The 23,306-nt window shown below is 43.3% G+C and overlaps 1 protein-coding gene across 1 annotated transcript in view; it reads left to right on the top strand.

Annotated features, from left to right (window-relative positions):
• Positions 1 to 23,306, top strand: part of PAPOLG (poly(A) polymerase gamma) — a 455,976-nt gene that overhangs the window by 69,987 nt on the left and 362,683 nt on the right. The window lies entirely within an intron of this gene.

The following is a 23,306-nucleotide window of genomic DNA, read 5'->3' as shown; positions in this document are numbered from 1 at the left end:
GTCATTGGAATTATGCAATTTTGTGACCATGGCCTTTTCTGCATAATTATGGCTTTGTGGCATTTTCACACCTAATCCACAATCTGCTGTATAATCTTCACATTTCAATAAAAAAAGGATTGTACCCAACAGGATCAAAAGAGACTGCATGTGCAGCAGCACCTGTCGCCGCGCACTGCAGGGTCCCCCACAAAAGTTACTGGTCACCTTTTTGTTGCCTATTTCTGCATTCGGGAGTCAAAGTGGCTCTGATAGCGTTACCATATCAACAAAATTCAAAATTATGAGGTAATACTAACATCAAATGTGTCACACCATTCTTAAAATGTCTTTTCTTGCTGCATAAGTTAGGCACTGTGCCACATAATTTGATCCTAATTTACCACAAAATTTCAGTGGCCCAGCCCAGAGTTGGCTCTAAAACATTTTTAAACATATGCTCAAAATATCCCAGAATGCCAAATGCTTTTGACTACAATGCCGAAGGAGCATTCAGGTATAGTACATGATATGGGAACATTTGATACCTAGGTACGATGTGAAAAAAGAAACATTAATTTTTTATCAACTTCTTGGCCTTCTAATTCGACCTGATTTTCTACCTCTTTTTGTGCACTGCAGAAAAAAACAGTGAACCACTTTTTCCTGCATTCCCTTTCTTTTTTTCTGATTCACGTGTTTCTTGGTGACTTGCTTGTTCGCGTTGGGCTAGGAAGGGTAGAGAGCCTTTTCAACCATGCAAAATTGAGTAACATCTGCACTGGGCAGACCATTTGCACAAAAAAGGTGATTTCTTCCGTAGGCTGATATTTTTTTTCCATCCCACATTTTTAACAGTTTTGTATGCCCACTACTGCAGCTCACGTCCCTCATTCGTTTTTGCTCATTTGCTACAGTATACTTTTCCTGTCCAATATGGGATACATTCTGAGAAAAAAATGAAGCACAACATGGCTATTGGGCTATTCTTTTAAAATGCCCCACTATCCCGCAATCACATATGTGAAATGTTCGGCTAAATTGCTAAACATTCTTTTATTTAATGTCATAAATTGTAGAACATTGTGGCTCAGTTTCTTTTAATTGTTAAAGGCTGTGCCCCCAAGACCTACCAACCAAACGCTATAGCTTAATTGCAATATTTAACATTTTATATATTGTTTTATTCATGATGCCATTTTATTTGGATTTGAGACTAATGTAGTTATTTTACACGGGGTGGGGGTCTTCAGAATTAAAAGTTTGAGTACCATTGGTCTATGCCATGGGTACTCGCAAACATTTGCCCAGGGGCCACAAAGTACGGTCTGTGGTGTGACCGAGGGCCGCCCTGATGCCAGCAGGGTGGCAGTAGGGGATCTGGGTGGGTCAGGGATTGTGTGTAAGGTCTAAAAAAATAAATACATGAGAAAGCATTTATTTGCAGGTTAACTAAAGGTAAGTGGACACCCCGTAGTTACTTCATGACTTAATTTAACCTGTAAATAAATGCGCGCATCATTAAAAAAAATCTGAATATTAATGCTGAGCAAGGAAACAGCAGCTCCTGCTGCTGTTCACCAGGGCAAAGGTTTTTGAAACAGTGGTCACTTCTACTGCAGACCGGGAATCCAACACAGTCCTCTTGATTTGCAGTCCTTTTCAGGCTTGTCAGGTAGCCAAGATGAACTTAAAGAACCACTGGAAGGAGCTGCTAACTACAAGACCACCTCAGGAGCGGCTGCAAATGTAAAAACATCTTCCCATGCCATTATCTCACCTGTGTCTGTTGTGAAATATTATATAGCGTGCAGTTGTCTATTTTGTGCTATTCAAATATATACTTCTCTTTTCAGATTGAGGATCATTATTGTAAAGTTGGCAGTAAGAGCAATGAGGAAGGGAGAGACTGGCAAATCGATGGTTACAATGGGGTTCATTTACAAAGCTTTTATCTTGTTTAAGTTGCTTTTACGCCTGGATCAAAGCAGAGCAAGTGATTGTGATTCATTAAGGTGTCATGTACTTGCACAAGTTCGTTTTATGTATTGTTTTGTAACTGTATTTATATAGTGCTTACTACCCCTGACAAGCTGTGGTTGGGTGGATGGAGTCAGTTGATGAATGGAGTTAAGTGGTGGCTAGGTGGATGGACTTAGTGGGTGGATGAAGTGTGGGTGGGTGTGTGTGTGTGTGTGTGTGTGTGTGTAGCTGTGTCTGTGTATGTGGCTCTGTGTGTGTGTGTGTGTGTGTGCGGCTCTGTGTGTGTGTGTGCGGCTCTGTAGGTATGTATGTGTGTGGGACTCTGTGTGGGTCTGTGTGTTTGTGTGTGGCATTTGCGAGAGATTAAGCTATTGGCATTGTAAATGACAGTGCCATTTATTTATCTATTTTCAAAACCAACACATAAATAAAAATTTTGTCATTTACAATGCCAATAGTTCAAACTTTTTCAAAGGCGAAACCGTTGCATTGAAAATGCTTGTTTTTTTAATGAAGTTTATTAACTGTGATTATATAATCGGCGGAACAACCTGAAAGTTCTTTTGTATGGGAGGCCAAGATTAGGATTTTGGAATGTTGTCCAGTGGATTGGCTATTCTGTGCAGGTAAAGAAATGTTGCATGACTGTTATAACTTTGCAGATTTCAGAAGCATTTAGGCTTCAAACCAAGAAATTGCTAAATAAAATTCTTAAGCTCAGTCTAACAGAAGGTTGTGTGAACTCTTTAAACAATGGTACACTTTTGATAACTCACGAATTGTTTAGGAACCACTTGTAGAGGAAAGTAACCAGGCACTTGGCTTAGTAGCGTAGTTGACTGCATTTGGGTTGACAGGTGTTTGGCAAACAGAATTTTCTTCAGTTGATTAAAGCTGACTTAACTGTTGCATTCACTTTGTATATGAAGAATCGTAAAGCTATGATTTTGATGTTTGTATTAACAGGGTAGCGGTTAGTTGTTTGGGAGGGCAGTTTGAGCTGCATTTATTCCATATACAACTTCCTTTTCCTTTGCAATGAAGGGATTTTGTTTCTCAAATAGTGATGAGCTAAAAAAGTTTGATATGTTTGTTGCAGAGGTGCTAAGGTAGATTCCACTCTAGTAAGTGAGATCAGGAATGTTATGGCTTCTTGTTTTAATGCGTACTTAGTTGAGGTCAACAAGGTAGCACCTACAAGTTTCAGGTCTTTTCTGAGTTCCAGTGTTGGTATGGAGATTATCCCTGCCTGCTATACTGCTATTTTCCCCAGCCTGGTGGGAGGGAGGGAGGGAGGGAGGGACGGACAGATGTATGTCTGGTTTCCTGACTTTTCTTTTCGGCCTGGCTTTGTTGAACTAAGTGTGTGCACAGAAGCCTAGGTCTTATGCTGGGTGACGTCCTGGACTCGTCCTGTTCCCTGAATAGGTGGCCCATAGTAGTCCTTCATTGCTGACCCTTCACTCCTGTCCCGGTCATGGTTATTTCATATAGAGCAGTGGTGGCAAGCAAAATCAGTTGGTGTGACCAGTTCTTCTCTTGGTCAGCTGGGTTGAAGCCTGCTGTCCCATCTGCATAAAGTACCACTTCTGGGTCTAAATGCAGTTAGACCGGTCGGCCTTAGGGTGGTCCCTCCCCACCCCTAACTTTTTGCCTTACTCCATATTTTTCTGATATTGTCTTTGTTGGCCTTGGGACTCTGCGTAATTTACCAGTGCTAAGGTACGTGTGCTCCCAACTTAAAGCCTGGTAACATTTAATTTACTCAGTCCCTAGTAAAATGGTACCACATGTACCTAGGGCCTGTAAATTAAATGCCTTGCAAACCTGTTTCAGGCCTGCCTTTGCAGCCTGTGTTCAGTTTTAAACTGCCATGTCGACCTGACAATTGACTTTTTGCCGGACCTAAACCTTTCTTTTTAAAACCTAGGTCACCCCTGGGCTAGGGCCTAAACAGCCCACGGGGCAGGGTGCAATGTATTTAAAAAATGTGGCCTGTACGTTTTAAGTTTTACATTTCCTGATAGATAAAAACTCTTCAATTTCTTTTTCATTATTGCAATGCCTACCATTCCATAAGCTAATATCGAGGTAACCTTATTATATTTAATAAGGTTAATTTTTCTTAAGTTGACATGGGAACGTTTCAGGTTTGACTATGGAATTGTAATATATAGTCCCCTTTTGGTAAAGTCTGATTTTGAACATTGAAAATCCACTTGTAGAATGTTGGCATTTCCTGTCTTAGCCATTTAGTGCCTGCAGACTGTTCCCTGGGTCACATTACTAAGGTGGAAATATGAGTAAGCCCACACGGAATATTTACAAAACTCATTGCAAAGGCGAACCTCTAGTCTTTTATGTCAGTCTCTTTTCAAAGAAAAATTGATTGGTTCTGGGTTCACAATAGCCCTTGCTTCTTTAGACATTAAAACCTTTTTTCGTAGGCCACCCAGGGAATCTCTACGTGTATTCAAGAGCTGAAAAATCTGAAATGACCAAATTGGTAAAACATTTCTATTGCTTAGGCCAAAATTAGCTAAAGGGCTAGCAGGTGAAACATAATTAAATCTTTCAGATTGGTTACCCCCCCCCCTCCCCAGCTGTGAGTGACCTAATTAGAGGTGCTGTGGAATGGTCAACGTTTTGTTGAAGAAACAATTCTGAACAGATTTTATACCCTTTATAGCTGTATAGCCCAGCAGGAACACTTCATAACTCGCTTTAGAAATCCACTTTTTGTAAATTGCAACAATTTCATTAAGTGGCATTGAATCGAATTTAGTGGCAAACCTAAAGAGTGCTTGGATTGAACTTTCAAACTGGTGTATTCTAACCGTTACAAGATGATCCTAATTGAGAGAGAGTAATCCAAGGGAACCCCAAATACTGAAGTTCATCGCTTTGTGAACCTGCATGCCTTTACCACAATGAGGGTGATATTTTTGACAGAGGCACTCACACACCAAATTAGTTTGAAAGTCCATCTCTTCCATAACACGTGCAAATGAGTAAGTTTCTGTAACCCATTTGCTGCTCTGGCCTTTAAAACCGTATCATCTGCATAGAGCAGCACAGGAGCTCAGGCAGGGACTCGGCGGGACTCCCATGTCCTGGCTCTTTACATTAATAAATTGGAGGGGTATTTCAAGCTAAATAATGAAAAGAATTGAGGATAGGATAGATTCCTGACGGACACCTCTCTGGATCTTAAAGTAGACCTGAGCACTGGTGTGAAGCTGGCTGAGGAAATGAACCATAGTAACCTCCATACCCAGATAACATTTCAGACCAGAGATTAGATCGATTTACCCTGTTAAAAACACTAGTCAAATGCATAGATTCGTAGTAATGGGTTTAGTCCCTATTTATTTAGTGGTTATCATGTACATGTTCAGATACTATTCAATTGTACCTAAATGTTGTCAGAAACCATATTGGGAGTCGTTGAGGATAGTTCTCTTCTACACAATTTGCCAGTTTGCACAAAAGAACCCTACCCTGAATTCCATAAAGGTATCTGCCTGTAACAAATAGGCTCTGCCTTGTCCCCTTCTTAAATATGGAGACAGTAACAGCCTTAGGACCAAGATGGTGTAGTCCTTAAAAAAAAATTGTAATTAGTGGGACCCAAAAGTCAACAGTATCTTTAGAAGTATCCCTTTCCTTTAGAACTCTGAATAGTAGCAAGTTGAACCTCCTCCAACATCGAAAGACACAGGTGTTGTCCTAAAGGCATCAACTCCAAAGAGGTACTAGGGCACAGTTGATTTATCTCAGTAAACGAGTAGACATTGCTAAAATTGTCCCTCTATTTATGTGCAGGTGATGTAACTGTGAATGCAGGATTTGAGCACTTTAAAGTATGAGGCTTTAATCGCTCTCCAGAACCCCCCATTATGTAAGGTGATAGCTGAATGTAAAGAAGCCCAAGCACACTCCCTAATATGGGCCCTACTAGCTTTAAGGACTTCATTGAATTCACTTATCCTAAACTGAACCTCCGCCAGGAATTATTTTTTTAAATAAAAAAAAAGCTGAGGCTTTGGGGCTCTGCAGAACACTTAATCAAACCAACAAAATAATTTTGCCTTTTTAAAGGTTGGTCTGGACCAATCAACGTAGTGGCTTGACCTGCAGCCCCAAATTAGCTCAAACTGTCTAGATCTATCAATTGATTATTCAGGCAAGATATAATCTCCAGTTTAGTATACCCGAACCTGGCCACCAATTATCTTAACAGGGTTAACATTGGGCAATTTTAGTAAAAACCCCTTTCTTTGCAGTTTCCAAATTGAGGTGTTTATCTTCAAACTAGATTAATCTAGGTTCAAAGTTAATGGGCAGAACTAGTGAATTATCAGTAGCACAAAGTGGTACTACTGGAAAAAATGCTCTTAAAATTAGTCGATTGTAGAGAGCACCCTCCCCACCCGTAACCCGGAGAACAGATAAGGGACCTAATTCAAAAGCAAATTACATTTCATCAGAATATCCTTTAAAGCTTCTCCAAGGTGTCCTTTTCAAAATGAGTCTGTTCCTCCCCATAAGTGTTAACACTACATACTTACTGCTTTAAAAGTCAGACTTCATAAATGTGCGTTAATCTCTCAACCACATGACTGACAAATCGGAGCCCTTCATAGCTCTAAACATAGCTAAATCACGGCCATGTGCCTTAACATCGCAATTTTTGTGATCAAAGGTGTTGCTTTAAAAGTTAACCACTAAAGTATCATGTGATCCTAGACTCTCGAAACAGACCGATTTCATTGAAAGGAGAATCCAAACAGTTTTCCAGGGAATTTAACTGAAATTAAAATGGACACCGCACCCGTGGCTCTACCTGATCTGAAAGGGAATAAGGTGAAATATCTACCAATACAGAGAGGCTCTACCAACCAGGACAAGTGGAAACAAAATTCAAATTATTTAAAAAAGTAATCAATCTGGTTAAACTGAGCACTGATTCCTGTCCCTTTCAGCATAAAAAAATTAAGAGCTTTGAGGGGCAAGGATTAACACTTAATCTGTCTAAATAAACTAATGCGATAAACTAAAGGCTAATCAGGTTTACAGCTATCTGTACAACTGAGTTGAGCTAAATAAGCAAATTCCTCCCCTTGTGGCAAAGGTTTAATTTGGAGCTTTAGTCCATTTTTATCTAATGACTCCAAAGGTGCAAAAAGAATTAGACGGTCGCATGGTGGATGTGTGGCCTAAGACCAACCAATTGGTCAATAAAAGCACAGAGTGAACACTTCAGCATGTCCGAGGCTTTGTTTATTTATTTTATTTATTTTTACCATTTATTAAGCGCACTGTTACCGGGCAGGTGTCCTGGCGCTGAAATGATATACTTTCTCCATACGATGTTAGTCCCTATAGATTAAAAAGCCATGTTTTAATGTTCTTCCTGAATGTCATTAGGTCAGTGCTTTGTTTTAGGGGGAGGGGCATTTTATTCCAGATATCGGCTGCTCCGGAAATAAAACTGCGACCTCCCCATCGAGCTTTCCTAATACGATCAGTCTTGACAAGCCATTTGTTGGATGATCTTAACTGTCGGCCTGGATGATACAGCTGGAAGTGTTGTTGAAGGAAAGACGGACCTAGTCCATTCACTGCCTTGAACACTATGCACAGTGCTTTGAACATCATACGTTTCCGTACTGGGAGCCAGTGCAATTTGCTCAGTTCCCCAGAAACGGATGCAAACTTGGGTAGACCCGTAATTAAGCGGACAGCAGCATTTTGCAGCATCTGTAGCTTGTTCAGGATCCCTTGCTGTGCTTGCAAATACAGACTATTGCAGTAATCGAGGCGTGACAGCACTAATGCTGTCACGACAGTTTTCCTGCTGCTAGTGGAGAGGAAGGGGAGAATTTTCCTGATTGTTTTTATTATCCAGTGAACAGAGGATGAGAGGGCATTGACTTGTGCTTTAAAAGAAAGTTGTCTGTCAATGAGTACCCCCAGATTTTTTACTGTCGTGGCAGGTATGGGAGATTCTCCCATTTCTTGGGGCCACCAATTGGGGGTCCATAAGTTGGTCTCATTGCCAAAGAGAAGAACCTCTGTTTTCGAGGAGTTCAGTTTAAGGCAATTCCTAGCCATCCATGAACTTACTGCAATCATACAGTCCTGAAATCTTGCTGCTGTTCCTTCCTCTCGACCCGGGAGCAGAGATAGGTGGCAGGTAAGACAGCCTGTTTGATTCAGCGCCTTATGACCCTCACGGGTGGGTAGTGTGCTTTATAAGCCCCCTGGTTGATGAATTTGTAGAGCAGAGCTGATCACCAGTGAGGGTATCCAGGTGCTTAGTAGGGCTTGCCTGAGGGAGGAGGTCATGCCTGTTTCTTCTTGAAAAGCCAGGTCTTGAGGTTGCTTCAGCAGTCCAAGGGGAGTGGGAGATTCTGAGGTGTTTCAAGTTGTTTCAGGTCTTGGCTGCGAGGTATGAGGAGTGTCCTCCGCATCTGGTCTTTGTAATGTGTTTGCGGTGTGCTCTTGCATGGGACACAGATCGTAAGTCTGGTGGGTTGTTTGAAGCTAAGACTGTGGTTGACGTAAGTTGGACCTGTATTGTGAAGAGCTTTGCAGGTGTGGGTGAGAAGTTTGAACTTGCATCTTTCCAGAACTGGGATCCAGTGAATATTGAGTTGTGGAGAGATGTAGTTGTTTTGCAGGATGTTCAGGATGATTGGCGGCACTGTTCTGGGTGGTTTGGGGTCTGCATAGGACATGAGCTGGGATTCCGATGTAGAGAATGTTTTTGTAATCTAGTCTACTTGCGATAAGAGCCTGGGTGATAGCTTGAATTGTGTTCAGTAAGATCCGCTTGAAAATCTTGTGTAGTATTTGCTTGATGTGGAAGCAGGAGGAGATAGCATTGCACTGTCCACTGTCCATGTAGAAGTTGGTGTGTCCAGGATGATCCCAAGGTTCATTGCATGGCATACAGGGGTCGGGGGTGCCAAATTCAGTGGGCAACCAAGAGGGGTCCCAGGAGGTTTTTTTTCGTTGCTGATATGGAGTTTGGTTTTGTTTGTGTGCTGGAGGCAGTTCTTGATCCAGGCAGTGATGTTGCTCATGGAGTAGGCGAAGTTTGCTTTTGCTGTGCTAGTTGAGTCGATAAGGTAGTATAGGATGAGTTGCATGTCATCAGCTTAGGATACTAGGTTGATGGCGTGGGCTCTGATGTCCGCAAGGGGCATTATGTAGATGTTGAAGAGTGTTTGGCTAAGTGCCTATCTTTGAGGGACTCCGCAGATGAGTTTCTTGTGTTCTGAGATGTTTGGAGGAAGAGTAACTCGTTAAGTTCGATCTGTCTGAGGAAGGAGGATATCTACATGAGGGCCAGTTGGCAAATACCCATGTGATGAAGCTTTCTGATGAGTGACTTGTGGGAGATAGTTTCTGAAGCTGCGAAGAGGTAGAGTAAGATGAGTGCGGATGTTTCTCTTCGGTCGAGGATGCTTCTGATGTCGTCGGTGGCCGCAATGAGGGCAGTCTGTCTTTGCTGTGGTTGGTGTGAAAGCCTGATTGAGAACTGCTTAGGAGTTTGAATTCTAGGTGGTCTGCGAATTTGGTATCAATGGCTTACCCAATGACTATAGCTGGAAAAGGCCAGAGTTAGATGAGTAGATAGCTGCTGAAGTTGCCTGTAGGTCCACTGTTGGTTTCTTCATTAGGGTGTTGACTTCTGCATTTTTCCAGCAGGACTGAAAGGTGGCGGTGGTTAGGGAGGTGTTTATGATGGCAGTGACCGCGGAGAGATGATGGCTCTTCCGAGGGTGTATATGAAATGGGGCAGGGGTCTGGGTCTGAGGGGGGTGGGGCTTCTGAGTGGATGGTATTCATTAGGGCAGTGGTTTCTTCATTGGAATGGGAATTCTGGTTGCTTAGCTGCTGTTCGGTGATAAATGAGGTGTACGGCTGGTTGGGGGAGTTTGTATCGGTATGCTGTGAGTCAAATGTGTTGTAGATCATGGTAATCTTCTGTTCGAAGAAGCTGCTGAATTGGGGAACTCCTTGACAATGGTGAAGAGTTCTTTTCCATTGTTTGAGCTTGCTTAGAAAGTTTGGGCCTTTTTTTGGGGGGGGTCTCATAGTTGTTGGTGGTTAAGGTTTGTGTACCAGCTTGGGTCGTTTGTTTTTATAGGTCGTTTCTCGTGGGTCGTTTCTGGTGGGAACAGTGCATATTATGTGTAATATAGCCAAATACTAGAGCTTGTTTGGTACTGAGGAATATTCTGTGTTTATTTACTACCTGTACCTTCATATTAGCCACTATTTAGTCCACTTGATTAACATTGTGTCTTGCAAATTAAGGACTATGGAATAAATCTCACAGGTTCTTAACCAAATACTTCACCCACTTTAAATTGTGACTTGGTAACTGATCAGATTGGCTATGGCTAGGAGGTAATGACTTGTGCCCCCAGGGGGCAGTTGTAGGGCTCTTCATTGAAGAGATACTTAGTCTTAATTGGGGGCCCTTTGCAACATCTCCCCTCCAACCTCCTCTTAGCTGGAGGAGCGCTAGAAATCTTATCACAGATTGACTAAGGCGGGGGAATGTTTCCCACGTTGAAGGAAAGTTAAGTGTTACATAGTGCTTGTATTGCGTTTGGCCCTTCCTCCGGCTAGCATCTCCTCTTTTGAGCACAAGTCTCCCTGGACCTTTGAGTCCTGGCCAAAACGTGTTTTTTTTTTTTTTCTTCAGCGCTACGATTTTGAATATTTTGATACTCTTTATTCTTCCTGTTCACCACTTCACTTTTTCACTGAAACATTAACCGTTTTTCCTGTTGTGTATTTCTTGATTCATGTTTTTGTGCTGCTACTTTCTTTCGCAGTCATCAAGGACAGTTTTTTTATTTGTAACCGTTTCCTTCCATGCTTGCTCCTCTCCCCCTTTAAATTTTTTGTATTTTTATTTATTTTTTTACCTGCACTTTCGCCTTTAATTTTTGGGTACAACTTCCTCCATGGTTCGCTTCTGTGCTCGGTGCTCTCTTCCATTACTTACACTTTTTTTATTCTCTCCTTCCTGGTTTTGTATTTGCCCACACATTCCACATTTTTGTTTGGGCGGAAACTTTCAGTGTAATCACATATGCTTTTCTTTCGTCCCTATCTTTCTTGGCCATAAAGCCCAGTTGGCTGCACATTAACTTGTTTTCCATTCATAATCCACACTCTTCTGCACTTTTTTACTTTACTTCACTGCCAGGACACAAGTCATTTAACAATAGTTTGGGGGTGGAGGAGGCTAACCAAGTTTGTCAGTATGCAATTGACATCCCACTGGGCCTCACAGGAAATGGCTTCGCAATCCTAGACTTCACAGTAGGCAATTAGATCTTAAGACCTCACATATGTTTAGCTGGTTTATCATGAACATTTGAGCGCATTACAATATTTACCAAATGAAATTTTGAGTTGAGGTTGTGCCAAAATATTGACACAACGCGGACGTAAAACATGTTTTTAAACCCTACCTCAAAGAAATTGGCAACAAGGTGAAAAGTGTCAGTAAAGCGGTTATGCTTAATTGGTTGCAAAGTTTGTAGTTTGGAATATTTTATGATGTTAAGGCACCTGCTGCAGAGATCATTGTGTCCACTAAATCTCAGGGAATAATAATCATAGTCCAATAACTCTGATTCAAAACTGGAACTAGGCTAAACACTCTCCAGCTAATAAGTTTTCCTCAAGTTGCAGCTGGTTAATGTCTCCTGCGGAGAAATTCATGTAACATGCAGATGACAGATGTGTAAATGAGTAAGTGGGTGTAGGAAAGTAGGATCTGCTTTCATGGTTGCCCCACGTTTTTGCTCGTGTCAGTATGATTTTATTTTTTGACTAGTCAGGCTGAGGTCCTGCTGATCAGGACCCTACCCACTGTGCTTCCTCTCTAAATTTGACATGGTAAGAAGTACTTTGATCTCTCCACAATTGGCTACTGGTGTACCCTTAAGTCCTTAATATATGGAACTAAGGTACCCAGGGCCTAGGTACGCCAGGGGTCTCCCATAGGCTGCAGCATGTTTTATGCCACCCATGAGACCACTCAAACAGGGACTTAAGGCCTGTCATTGCAGCCTGTGTAAGTTGGTTCTTGCACCTTGTGCGACAGAAGTTTTCTTTATATCTGAGGTCACTACACTTAAAACCTTTAAGTCACCGCTAAGAAGTAGTTAAAGAATAGAAGTACTTGGGAGGGATGATAGACAAAAAAAGGCACATTTAATACACAAAAGACATAATTTTGAGCGGCAACTCAATTGTGGAAGTTCTAAAATCCATAAAACCGCCGGCCCTATTATCAACCCACTGCTACAGGTTTGGCAAGCAAATCTCATTCCAGCAATTACTTACGGGAGTGAGTGCCTGAGGGGAAGAGACGCAGCTATTCTAGACAGAACAGTCTCAAGTTCGACAAGGATATTCAATCTACCCAATTAGGTCACGTCAGCCCAAATAAGGCTGGAATTTGGCCTGTAGACCCAAGAAATTGCTTAAAATGGAGCCTGTCAAGTACTGGCTCCAGACCAAATGGCCGAACTAGGAACACTGAACTCCCATCTATGGAATGAAATACACCTAAAGAAGGAATGTGCAGCCATGAGTTACTTGACAGCATCAATAGACCGTCTGGATCTCTGGGTGATCTCAGGGACCCATAATTGCTTTAAACAACTTGTAAACAAGACAGTGAAAAGGCTGTCCGTAGTGGAAGATAAGGCAGCTCTCACAGAAAGGGCCCATGGATGGTTCGTTGTGCAGAACTACGCCAAGTCCTCTATGCAATCTTATCTAAGCGCGGGATTTAACAGGAGAATGAAAAAAATACCTTCACTTTTGAATGGGCATTCTACCATTCCTGTTGCCTCGACAAAGTCCCCCCCCCCCCCCCCCCCCCCCGCCCCTTCCAGAAACTATCTCTGGCTCAGGCTGCATGTTATGTGGGGAAGTTTATGAGAGTGTATTAAACTTACTGTGTATCTTCAGAGAACTACAATTGAATGGCGACTGCTACTGAAGCACACCTTAAGCAAGGGGATAAGATCCTGTGAACAAGCAGTGAAGGCATGCCTTAGAGGCGGAGACTTAGTTATTGTGTCGCTTTGTACGACTTATGAAAGCAGCAGGGGAAAAGGCTCTGGCATCAAGCGACAAACCATCCATAGCACTGCAACCAAAAGACTCAGTGCCACTTCTCAGTGAACAACCACCTTGCAGGTCAATTTCTATCTTGAAGACATATGCTGGAGCATAAAACTCAACCGTAACACACCATTGCCGCTGTTTAAAAAGACAACTGTGCAATGCTCGATTGATCTAGAGACCCAAATATTGACTTTTAACTAATGGATTGTTTTCTTGATCCCTATCCTCTTCTCAATCCTTTAGGCACCTTCTGTGACAGTCTTTGAAAACTGTTTAGACAAAGAATGTTTCATGCACAATCCTTGGTATTGCTATCATACTGAACTAGCCCCTAAAGAGTATGACTTTACTAACCTGTTATGCAAGAATGAATAGTGTTGTATATCTGAAACCAGCAAGCGGCCAAGTCCCTTAGTCCATTACCCCAGGTCCGATGCTTCTCGTCCTCTACACTGAATGTACTGCCAAAACCTTGCACATGCATCTAGCTTATTGGAATTTTTAACATTTAATTAGTCTGAGGACTATTTAATGCCCTATTTTAAGACCAAAGATTTTGCCAACTCATTGTATTTGACACTAATTACTGATTACTGCTCTATTTTAACAAAGGAATGTATGTTTTATGATATGCTCTTTGAGTTTTTAATTATGAATTTTGCGGCTAAGCTTTTTTGTGTGGAAATTGTAAAGTTTTTGTATTAACCGAACAATAAATTATTTTCTTTAAAGTCACCCCTAAGGCAGGCCTTTCAGTTCTGAAGGCAGGGTGCTGGGCTAGAAGTGTGAGGGTGCCACTGCATGTGAAGGACACACCCTACAAATACCAGAGTATGCTCCAGGCTTTGTAAGTGCGGTCCTTCATTTTGATGCATATAATGGCAATTTGAAATTACGCGATTGCTAACTACATATTGGCTGTGCTGAACCTGGGCGTGTTGGGTTATGATTCCAACCTGTTTGATACCAAACAGTTATCAGTGTTGTAAGTATGATTCTCCAGTATTAGGGGTGTCTTTCATAGATTCACATGCCTGAATCATTCCCCGTCGTCGAGTGGAAGTCCCACGGTACATAAAGTAATAGTATGCCAAAATATATAACAAATACCAGTTATACTAAACCAGGAAGTAAAGTAGCCCCAGCTACAGTAGAAAAAACTTCCTCATTAGTGACTATCCCTGTCATTTTGTAGAGCCTAAACTGCAGCCAATCAGGCGACAGCACCCACCAGAAGGTTCTCCCCAGAGGCTCAGGCTGTCAGATTTTTTTACCGCACGTCGTGTGAAGGGAGTCTTCCTGAGCTCTGCTCAGTTTCTCAATTTACTTCATTTATATTAAAATTTTTTTTGCTTCATAGTTAAGTTTTGTGATGTCTTCTTTCATGAAGTCTATTTGTTGACCCTGTGTGACTTGTGGAAAGCTGAGACCGTTTCTGGTTATCTTCACGAATATATGGATCATTTTCTCTGCCTGTCGCTGACATGGTAGGATGAGAAGGGGATGTTCTTGTGATTTGGCTCTACCCCCCTTCTGATGTGGGAGGATTTTCTTTATTTATTGCCACCTTAATGTTGCAGTGATGTTTTTGGCTTTTCTTCACCAACTGAGGTTGCGTCAAAAGTAAAGGGTCTTTGACCTACTGAGTCTGCCTCCCACATCTACGCCCACGAGATTTACTCCGGTGTTTAGACTCGTTCTGCGCACTTTTCTTCTGAAAACATGCCAGCTGGTTGACTAGACGCTCTTTGTATTCCTCGACGTCAATCTGCCGTCACTGGTGCTCTACGGTGTCACAGGGCTACAGGATCCTGTTGACAGTGCCCTCTTATGCACTGGTTGTAAGTTGCAGGGATCTGCGCAACCGACAAAGAGCTTCATCAACATACAGCCTCATCTTCGAGTGCATTTTTGCCTCGTCGATGGTGAGCCTCGTCGACACGAGTTTTGCCTCGTCGACGCTAAGCCTCGTCGACGGTGAGGGTGGCATCGTCGACGGAAAGTATCGTCGACGTCTAGGGAGCTTCGTCGACGACGGGCCTAGTCGACGACGAGGGAGCTCAGTCGACGAGTCTCGTGGATGGTGCAGGGTGTCCGACGACGGTGAGGAGCCTCGTCGACGGTGAGGAGCCTCGTCGACGGTGAGGAGCCTCGTCGACGGTGAGGAGCCTCGTCGACGGTGAGGAGCCTCGTCGACGGTGAGGAGCCTCGTCGACGGTGAGGAGCCTCGTCGACGGTGAGGAGCCTCGTCGACGGTGGGGAGCCTCGTCGACGGTGAGGAGCCTCGTCGACGTTTGAGAGCCTCTTTAGCTGACAGTCACTGAAAGCTTTGCCGACGGTTGGCTCAATACCAGTGGGCCACTGACAGTGGCACTTTTTACATGTGGTCCATCGGCAGTTGGCCATTGGCAGTGGGCCCAGCATCTCTTGGCTGTCAACAGTGGACCTATAAACAGTGCAATTGGGGCCATTAACAGTGGGCACATCGACAGTTGGCCCGCAAGCTTTAAGTCCGTAAACAGTTGGCTCATTGACGACAGTTCAGCTATGTCAATAGCAGGCTCGTCGACGACATTCTAAGTCGACAAATTACTCTAATTATCAATCATCCTCCGTGATGGTGAGTTTTATTATTGAACGTTGGCCAAGTTAAGGACCAGTTTCGTTGATGACAAGAAGTACGTCTACGGAGGGTTTGTAGACTGACGGCGTCAGCAGTCACCTACATAGTAGTTTAAGGCTGCAACAGTTTTCCTCTGTGGACACTGAAGGTCATGTTTTTTGGTTGACCTCTTTGACGCTGGACCCAGTCCATGATTAGGTTCGTCGAAGCTTCATCCATTTGGGTTTATGTACAGTGTTCCTGTAGCCTACTTATTAGTCGTAGCATCCTTTCAGCAAGGTCCTCCGGATGGAGTGATGTCGTTTTACTAGATGCTATATTTTCTTAGAATGGCTTAAGTCTTAGCCTCGGTTTCTTGGGATGCCATGTCCTGTCCTTTGACGAGATCTTGCATGCATCTTTATTATTCTATCCTCCGGCGGATGTTCGCGGATTGACCTCCTCATGTAAGGAACGGTGACACGCTTTCGTCAAGCCCTTGTCACCAGGATAGCGGCGGAAGGTTTTTTCTCTTTACATTTTAGATTGACAGAGAATTTGAGCTCTGCTTAAGCCTAAGATTGACGCTGGTGGCTCTCTCGAGCCTGAGGCACATATTTCCAACGCCAGACATTTCAACTCGCTTGTCTTGTCTCTCAACTTCAATCAGACCCATTTTTTGCACGGGCGACCAAGAGACATCCTCGCAGCTCTGCTTCTTCTTTACGTCTATTTTCTCACGACAGAGAAGGTCAATGCTTCGTATTGTTTGGGAGAAGAAGTTGTCTACAAGAGCTGCACCCACAGTTTAGCAGGCAGTCTTTTAGCTATCTTAACAAGATACATTTTTGACATAGGGGCACAGAATGTGCGTATCCATGAAAACCCCTAAACTGACGCTTCTAGAATTTTTAACAAAAAGGATGGAAGGAGATCATCAACAAAACACTGTGTAGTGCACATTGCATCTCCAAGTTTTGCAGTATTGTGTGGTGGCGTTAATGTTGGAAGAACCCTTAGTTCTTCGCCCACAAGTTCAAACTGAGATAATGGACGTACCTTTTTTATAGATGTCCCTTCGGGGCCATCATATTGGCCAGACAATACCGCGACTTCGGTTCTCTACAGTACGGGGATCAACCCTTTCGTGGTGCCCGAGGACAGTTTTCACATTTTATTCCTAGAAGTTTTACCCAGTATCCGGTATACAACTTTATTATTCGACTCTAATTCGTATACAGGAAGTCGTTTTTTCCAGGAAACTACGACTTACTTTAGAGCCCATCCTTAGTCCATTCCAAGTGGAATAAGGGTGGAATTTCTCTGGGATTTAATTTGGTCACCGATGCCATTTGTCTGTTGGGAATTCTAATTGTGATGTCATAAGGACATGCTCTAGAATTTGGCAATTTCTTTTCTATTACGCCTTCATGGTGACCGCTTTCACCTCATCTGCGCGAGTCATTCACAAATTTACTTATGGATACATCAGGGACCGTCGGAGTGGTTCTGAATCAAATACGGAGTTTTTTTCCGTTTTTTTTTTTCCTCTCAGTTCCTCATCAACTAGCTGGTCAGAAATGTAGCGCCGGATTTTTCATCATCTCTGCGCGAAATTTTTCAAATGTTGTACCTCAAGAAGGTTTTTCAAATATTACTGCAGAGAACTTGACAAGTGCACTCGACCTCCAGAGTGTCAAGATTCAGGTGCCAATCCTTCCACAGCACGGGACGTGGCTGCTCTTTACTCTAAGTTTTAATCATTTCTATCACAGGCCTATCTTTTGGGATTCTCGGTCCACTCCACGTGTTTCTTATCTAGATCCTGGCAGCCTATCTGTGTCTGCAATACATACGCATTCATCATTTCTGAAACAAGTTTATTTAAGAAGGATCACTGTTTCAATACCTGGTTTTTATCTATATACCATGTCAAGTCCCAATTATTCCTAGTTACGACACAGAATTTTCTAGGAACAGCAGTCAATGCAAATCCAACAAGGGTATGTTGTCTCTTACGAAGGAGAAGCCTGCGGCTCTTACTTGATGTTTCTTTTACGTACATTACAGTCTATTTCATTAGATTCTCGAAATTTCAACGGGCCATGACCTCCACCTGCATCCTGTTGGTTTCCTTCTGCGCAGGATAAAGCTGCTAAAGCAACTACATAGCAGTGGTTTCAGGTCACTGATTCATTTGAAGATCTCATTACAATCACTCCTCGATGCGAGCGGTCTTTTCTTGGGTTAATCCAAGACAGAAATTTGTACACAAGGGTGTTTTTTCCTTCAAAAAGTTCAAATTGCACAATCAACATAGACTCATCCCTCGGGAATTGGGGAGCACTCTTTTAGGGGCTAAAGGTCTCCGAGAAATGGAGCCCTCAAATAAGGGGCTTGGTACATAATTCTGCTGAGCGAAGGGCCATCTTCTTTGCCCTCCAATTTTGTTGCGCAATAATTTCCAGGAGACAACTGTATTGTGGCGCATAGACAATACAATTGGTATGCCCTATGTCACTAAACACAAAGGGCTAGATCAGCTCTGTTGCCTCAGGAAGCCTGTGATCTATGGGCATGAGCGATACAACGCACACAACTTTCTGGCGATTGCATGTTCCTGGTACAAGAAACAGTCTGGCAGGCACTCTCAGCAGGACGACAATTTCCACTCTAGAGTGAGTTTTTCTTCGGACGGTGGAGGTATCCCCACAAGGATTTATAGGGAAACGCGTTTGTCGTCCAACTGATCTCAATCTGCTTCCGTTTTCCACCGATACCTTAGGGGTCTCAAAGTTCTGCGGAAGAATAAGATGGAGTGGTGTCGAGGGTTCCTCTTTACCCCTGAGGGCTTCGCCAAAACTGGTTTACTGAGTTTCTCTTTTTTCCAGTCGGAGTGCGAACCAATTTGGTCGTGTCCACCTCCGGATCTATTTTTCTTCTAGGGCGGCCAGGTTTATCACTTGGAACCGCCATCTTTGAGGTCAGCGGCCTGGCCTCTGAGTACCTTTGGTTCGCCCATCTAAAAATCCCTGCGGTTTGCAAGTAGGTGTTCGCCATAACAGGGACATGGTCTCAAATGGATATGTTTTTGCAGTGTCTGATATTGTTCGGCTGGACTTCATCCTTTTAATCCTAAAACAGAAAGGATCTTCCAGTTTTTTTTCATTTAGCTGGCAAGTTCAGGATTGCCTCATGTAACTCTGATAGTTTTTTTATTGGCAGCAGTTCCAGATGCCGACGAGATAGGACCACATCTTTTTATTCTTCAAGAAATATAAATCAATCCTTCAAGGGAATTTTCAGAATGTTTTTTCTATGCCAATTCGTCCATTACCATCGAGACATCTCAATGTGGTAATAGCGCAGTTCATGTGCTATCCTTTGATCCTATCCTCAGTGATGATCTAAGATGACTTACTTGAAAGGTGTCATTTTCTTTTTATTGGCTTTAACATTCCTCTATTAAAGTCAGTTAGGTTCAGGTTTTATCGGTTCTTCAGCCCTTTCATACAGTTCACTATGACTCTGTTGTGGTTCGTGTTGCTCCGGAATTCATACTTACAGTGCCTCCGGAATTTCTTTCGGAATGAGTTTGTTAATTTAAAGGCATCTTTTCCACCACCACTATCAACAAATGGGTTTTGCATACACTTGATATTACGAGAAGTTTCAAATGTTCTATTTACATGGGATAGTTTGATTTCGCAGATCCGATCAATTAGTTATTAACTAGGGTACGATTAGTTAAACCCCAACAGGATCTTGGAGAACAGTTGCATTATGGATCTCTGCTTCGATCGATTTTTTTTTTTTTTTTTTTGCCATGCACAAGTTAAACAGCTTTGCTAGCAGCCCCTGGAGCGCACTCTGCCAGGGCAATGTCTTCCTCAACTGCTTTGTTTGCTGGAGTTCTTCTCCAGCACATCGGCAGAGCGGCAACCTAGGGTAGCAGGCATGCTTTCAACAATCACTACTGTTGGTTGCAGCCAGTGAGACCGATGTTTACATGTGTCAAGCAGTTCTATGTAATCATTTCAACTAAGGTGAGCCTCTGTTCCCACCTCCTTTTTTCCTGCAGTCAGACGCTTATGATAACGTTTTCAGTGTGAACATTATTCACTAGATGCATTTTTTCATGCTTCGGGCTATGTTAATGCATTTTATATATTTCATGATAATGTGCACAGTTTTACAAGCTGGGTTACTATGGCGTCTGCCTAGCAAGGATATTTACTGCTATCTACTCTGATTCAGGCATGTGAATCTATGAAAGACACCCCTAATACTGGAGAAGAACAATAGTTACTTACCTGTAAACAGGTGGTTCTCCAGTATTGGTGTCTTTCATAGATTCACATGCACCCGCCCACCTCCCCTTCAGAGGCTCTTAGGATGCATTGGTTTACTATTTCTCCGTGCGAGAAAATCTGACAGCCTGAGCCTCTGGGGAGAACCTTCTGGTGGCTGCTGTCGCCTGATTGGCTGCAGTTTGGGCTATACAAAATGACAGGGATAGTCACTAATGTGGAAGTTTTTTCTACTGTAGCTGGGGCTACTGGTTTAATATAACTGGTATTTGCTATATATTTTGGCATACTATTACTTTTTTATGTACCGTGGGACTCCCACTCCGACGACGGGGAATGATTCAGGCATGTGAATCTATGAAAGGCACCAATACTGGAGAACCACCTGTTTACAGGTAAGTAACTATTGTTCTTCCATGCACTGGGGGCTCCTCTGGGAAACCCCCAGTAGTCCTGGTAACAGCCTTCCGCTGTCTGCAAGTAAACTAGTGCTGCTGCCAACCCCAGACATGATTCTGCCTTCCTCCTGCTGAACTGAGCTCAAGCAGGGTAAGGTAGAACCGGGTTCCTGTCACAGGGAGGTGTGATTACCTCCCAGTCAGGACTTGGTGTACTGGGATGGGGGTGCTAGCCAGTGCCACCAGGCTGCTTTGAAAGGCACATTTGGTGCCCTCTTTGCATACTCTAGAACCAGTTCTGGTCACCCTTGGCTCCTGCTGTGGTGCGAAACTTGACAAAGGAAATGTGTCCTCCCCTGTGTCTAGCTCCTCCTCTCGGAGGGACCCCTGGGTTGTCCTAACCCCTTTCTTAGGGTATAAAAGAGCTTACCTGTGGGTAGGTCCTCAGATTCGCAATGGGACAGGACTCTAGCCTGAAACAAAGTCACTCTTAGACCGTCTGGACACAGACTTCGCTAGACTTTGCCTGGAACCGAGACTTCATCAAGCAAGACTCCTGTTGCTGCTCTCGCTGTTCTGTAAGTTGTCAGTGTCTGTGCTTCTTCAGGATCTTAAACGGACCTGTGGGCATCCAGGACATCCAAAGTAATCTCCCTTGGAGAGGGGTCACACTCCTGCATCTGCAGGCACCGCAATGAAGCTGACCGATCTGCTGCTCCTGACATCCTAAAACTTAAAAAGGTTTAGCAACACATGTGGCGGTTCTACAACTCCCTCGAGGCCAGGCCTGACCTGCCCTCTCTGCAATTGTGAGGCCAGTATCCCTCGCTGAAACTGAGACCAAATCCCTGTGCACTGCGTCGACTTGCCGTTGCTTGTTGGCTCTGCACTCAAAATATTTTCAGGCTACAAAAAGCTCCAGAATCTCTTCCTGTCAAGATCGGCATCCTCGCCACATCCTCTGCACCGTGGGCCTTCATCTTTTGTGAGGTGCTTGAGGTCCTCTTGGGACTCATGTGCCTTTGGCCTGTGGGTCCTCAAGGGTAGTAGTCTCCTGCTTCAGTGGACTTCCCTGCTTGCACGGGCCTGCTCACTCTCCAGCATTTGGTGAGTCCCTTGGACCTTACTGGTTCCAACGTTGCTCCTTCATTGTTTACCACGACTGTTGCTGCTGCCAAGGCTTGTCACTTTTGCCAGACACCGACCACCACCCCCCCTTCATTACCCAACCAGTTGTCTACTTCTGACGTGATACAGGCTCATGAATGGCTCCTGGCCTTCCTCTGCACCGCCTGGTCCTCACAGCTGCAGCAAAAATGTCACCGTCCTCACTCCTGTATCTTCTGTCTTCCTGGTCACCTCGGAATGGCATAGATTCTGTCCCTTCTGCTTGCAGGTTCTGCTCTTTAAAAATCCACCCTTGGATTCCACCGGAATCATGCATTTTTCTCCAGCATCATCTTTCCTGAATTCCTCCATTGTCTACCATGGTTTCAGATGTCACTTTGCACCTTTGCATCCGGCTTCCCTGGGGTAGGTAGCCTGGTGCCTGGGGAATCTGCTGGTGCAGTGATTCTCCAACCTTCTGTATTCCACGGGGTTGCTTCAGGGTCTGCTGGGAAGGGTCCTTCAAAACTGCAACAGCAACTTTCCACTGACTTTTGTTGAGTACACGGCTGTTTCCACTCTGCATACAGCCTTCGTAGGGTTCCTGAGTACTTACCTTGGGTAGTTCCTTGTTTCTCCAGCTCTTCTGAGTCTCCTAGTCACAACTTTGGTCGCAGCTCGCATTCCACTTTCTTGGTACATGGTTTGGTCTCCCCCTGGATACCACTGGGTATTGTATTTACTTACCTGTGTACAATTAAGTATTGTGTATTTGTGTTGATATCTCCAGGTGTTAGTGAGTGTTGTGTAATAATTAGACCTATATTTATAACTACACTGTGTGGTTCTTTTTTGTTTAACCTACACTATATGATTATATCTGGTCAAACAAGCTGCTTAACACTCCTGGACTAAGTCTGAAGGCGGCTGTCCACAGCTACCAATTAAAGAGCTTTTGAAGGTTGTCTAACACCACTAAAACCATTATAAGGGATTTCTGGATTAGTGCAGTGCTTCACTTAAATAAGTGTGAACCATATACTAAGCCATCCTCCTACAGTGGGTTAATGCGTTGGAACACCGAGATTCTTTTGTTACTTGCAGTTCGTGAATTGTACTCCTAATATAGCACATTGAGCTATGAGGGAGATGTGGGTCACTGTTGGGTGTCACAACCTGTAAATGAACGCATGATTTATTGTCCGTGTATAATGTGACGTGTGATGTAAAGTGCTCTGGCGCTCTGACACCCTGCATTGGGATGAGCAGTGCTAAAGAGCTATGATAGAAATTAAACGAAATCGTGGTATTTCAATTGTTAATTGTGTAAATAATGGGATAACCAAAACATCTGACATTCTTGCAGTGCACCATATCTCTTATACAAGTGACAGAACAAAGTCATCCACAATATTTTTATTTACTTATCCTTAGTTCCCAGTCCTCGCTACTAAACTTTGCTCAACTGCACATTCCAGTTGTATATAAATACATTGCTTACCACTAATTAAATCTTACGTTTTTTGTCAGCCGAACTACCAATGTATTTAGAATTACTTAAGTTCTGAACCCTGTTTCTGTAACTCTAACTTCGCTGCCCAGAACTTAAGTTTCTTTTTTACCAACATAGCTGCTGCTTCATTAACTTCCATTTATTTTTTGTCATTCTACTTTGCTTACCCAACCTTTTTCTCATATTGGTCCCCTTGTGAAATGCTGCTTTGTTGCTTATCTGCCTTTAGTGTTGTCTTC

Source organism: Lissotriton vulgaris, chromosome 6 (assembly GCF_964263255.1).
Source record: "Lissotriton vulgaris chromosome 6, aLisVul1.2, whole genome shotgun sequence".
NCBI classification, from domain to species: Eukaryota; Metazoa; Chordata; class Amphibia; order Caudata; family Salamandridae; genus Lissotriton; species Lissotriton vulgaris.
Note: the sequence above shows the minus strand (reverse complement) of the source record. Positions and strands in the feature narration are given on the sequence as shown.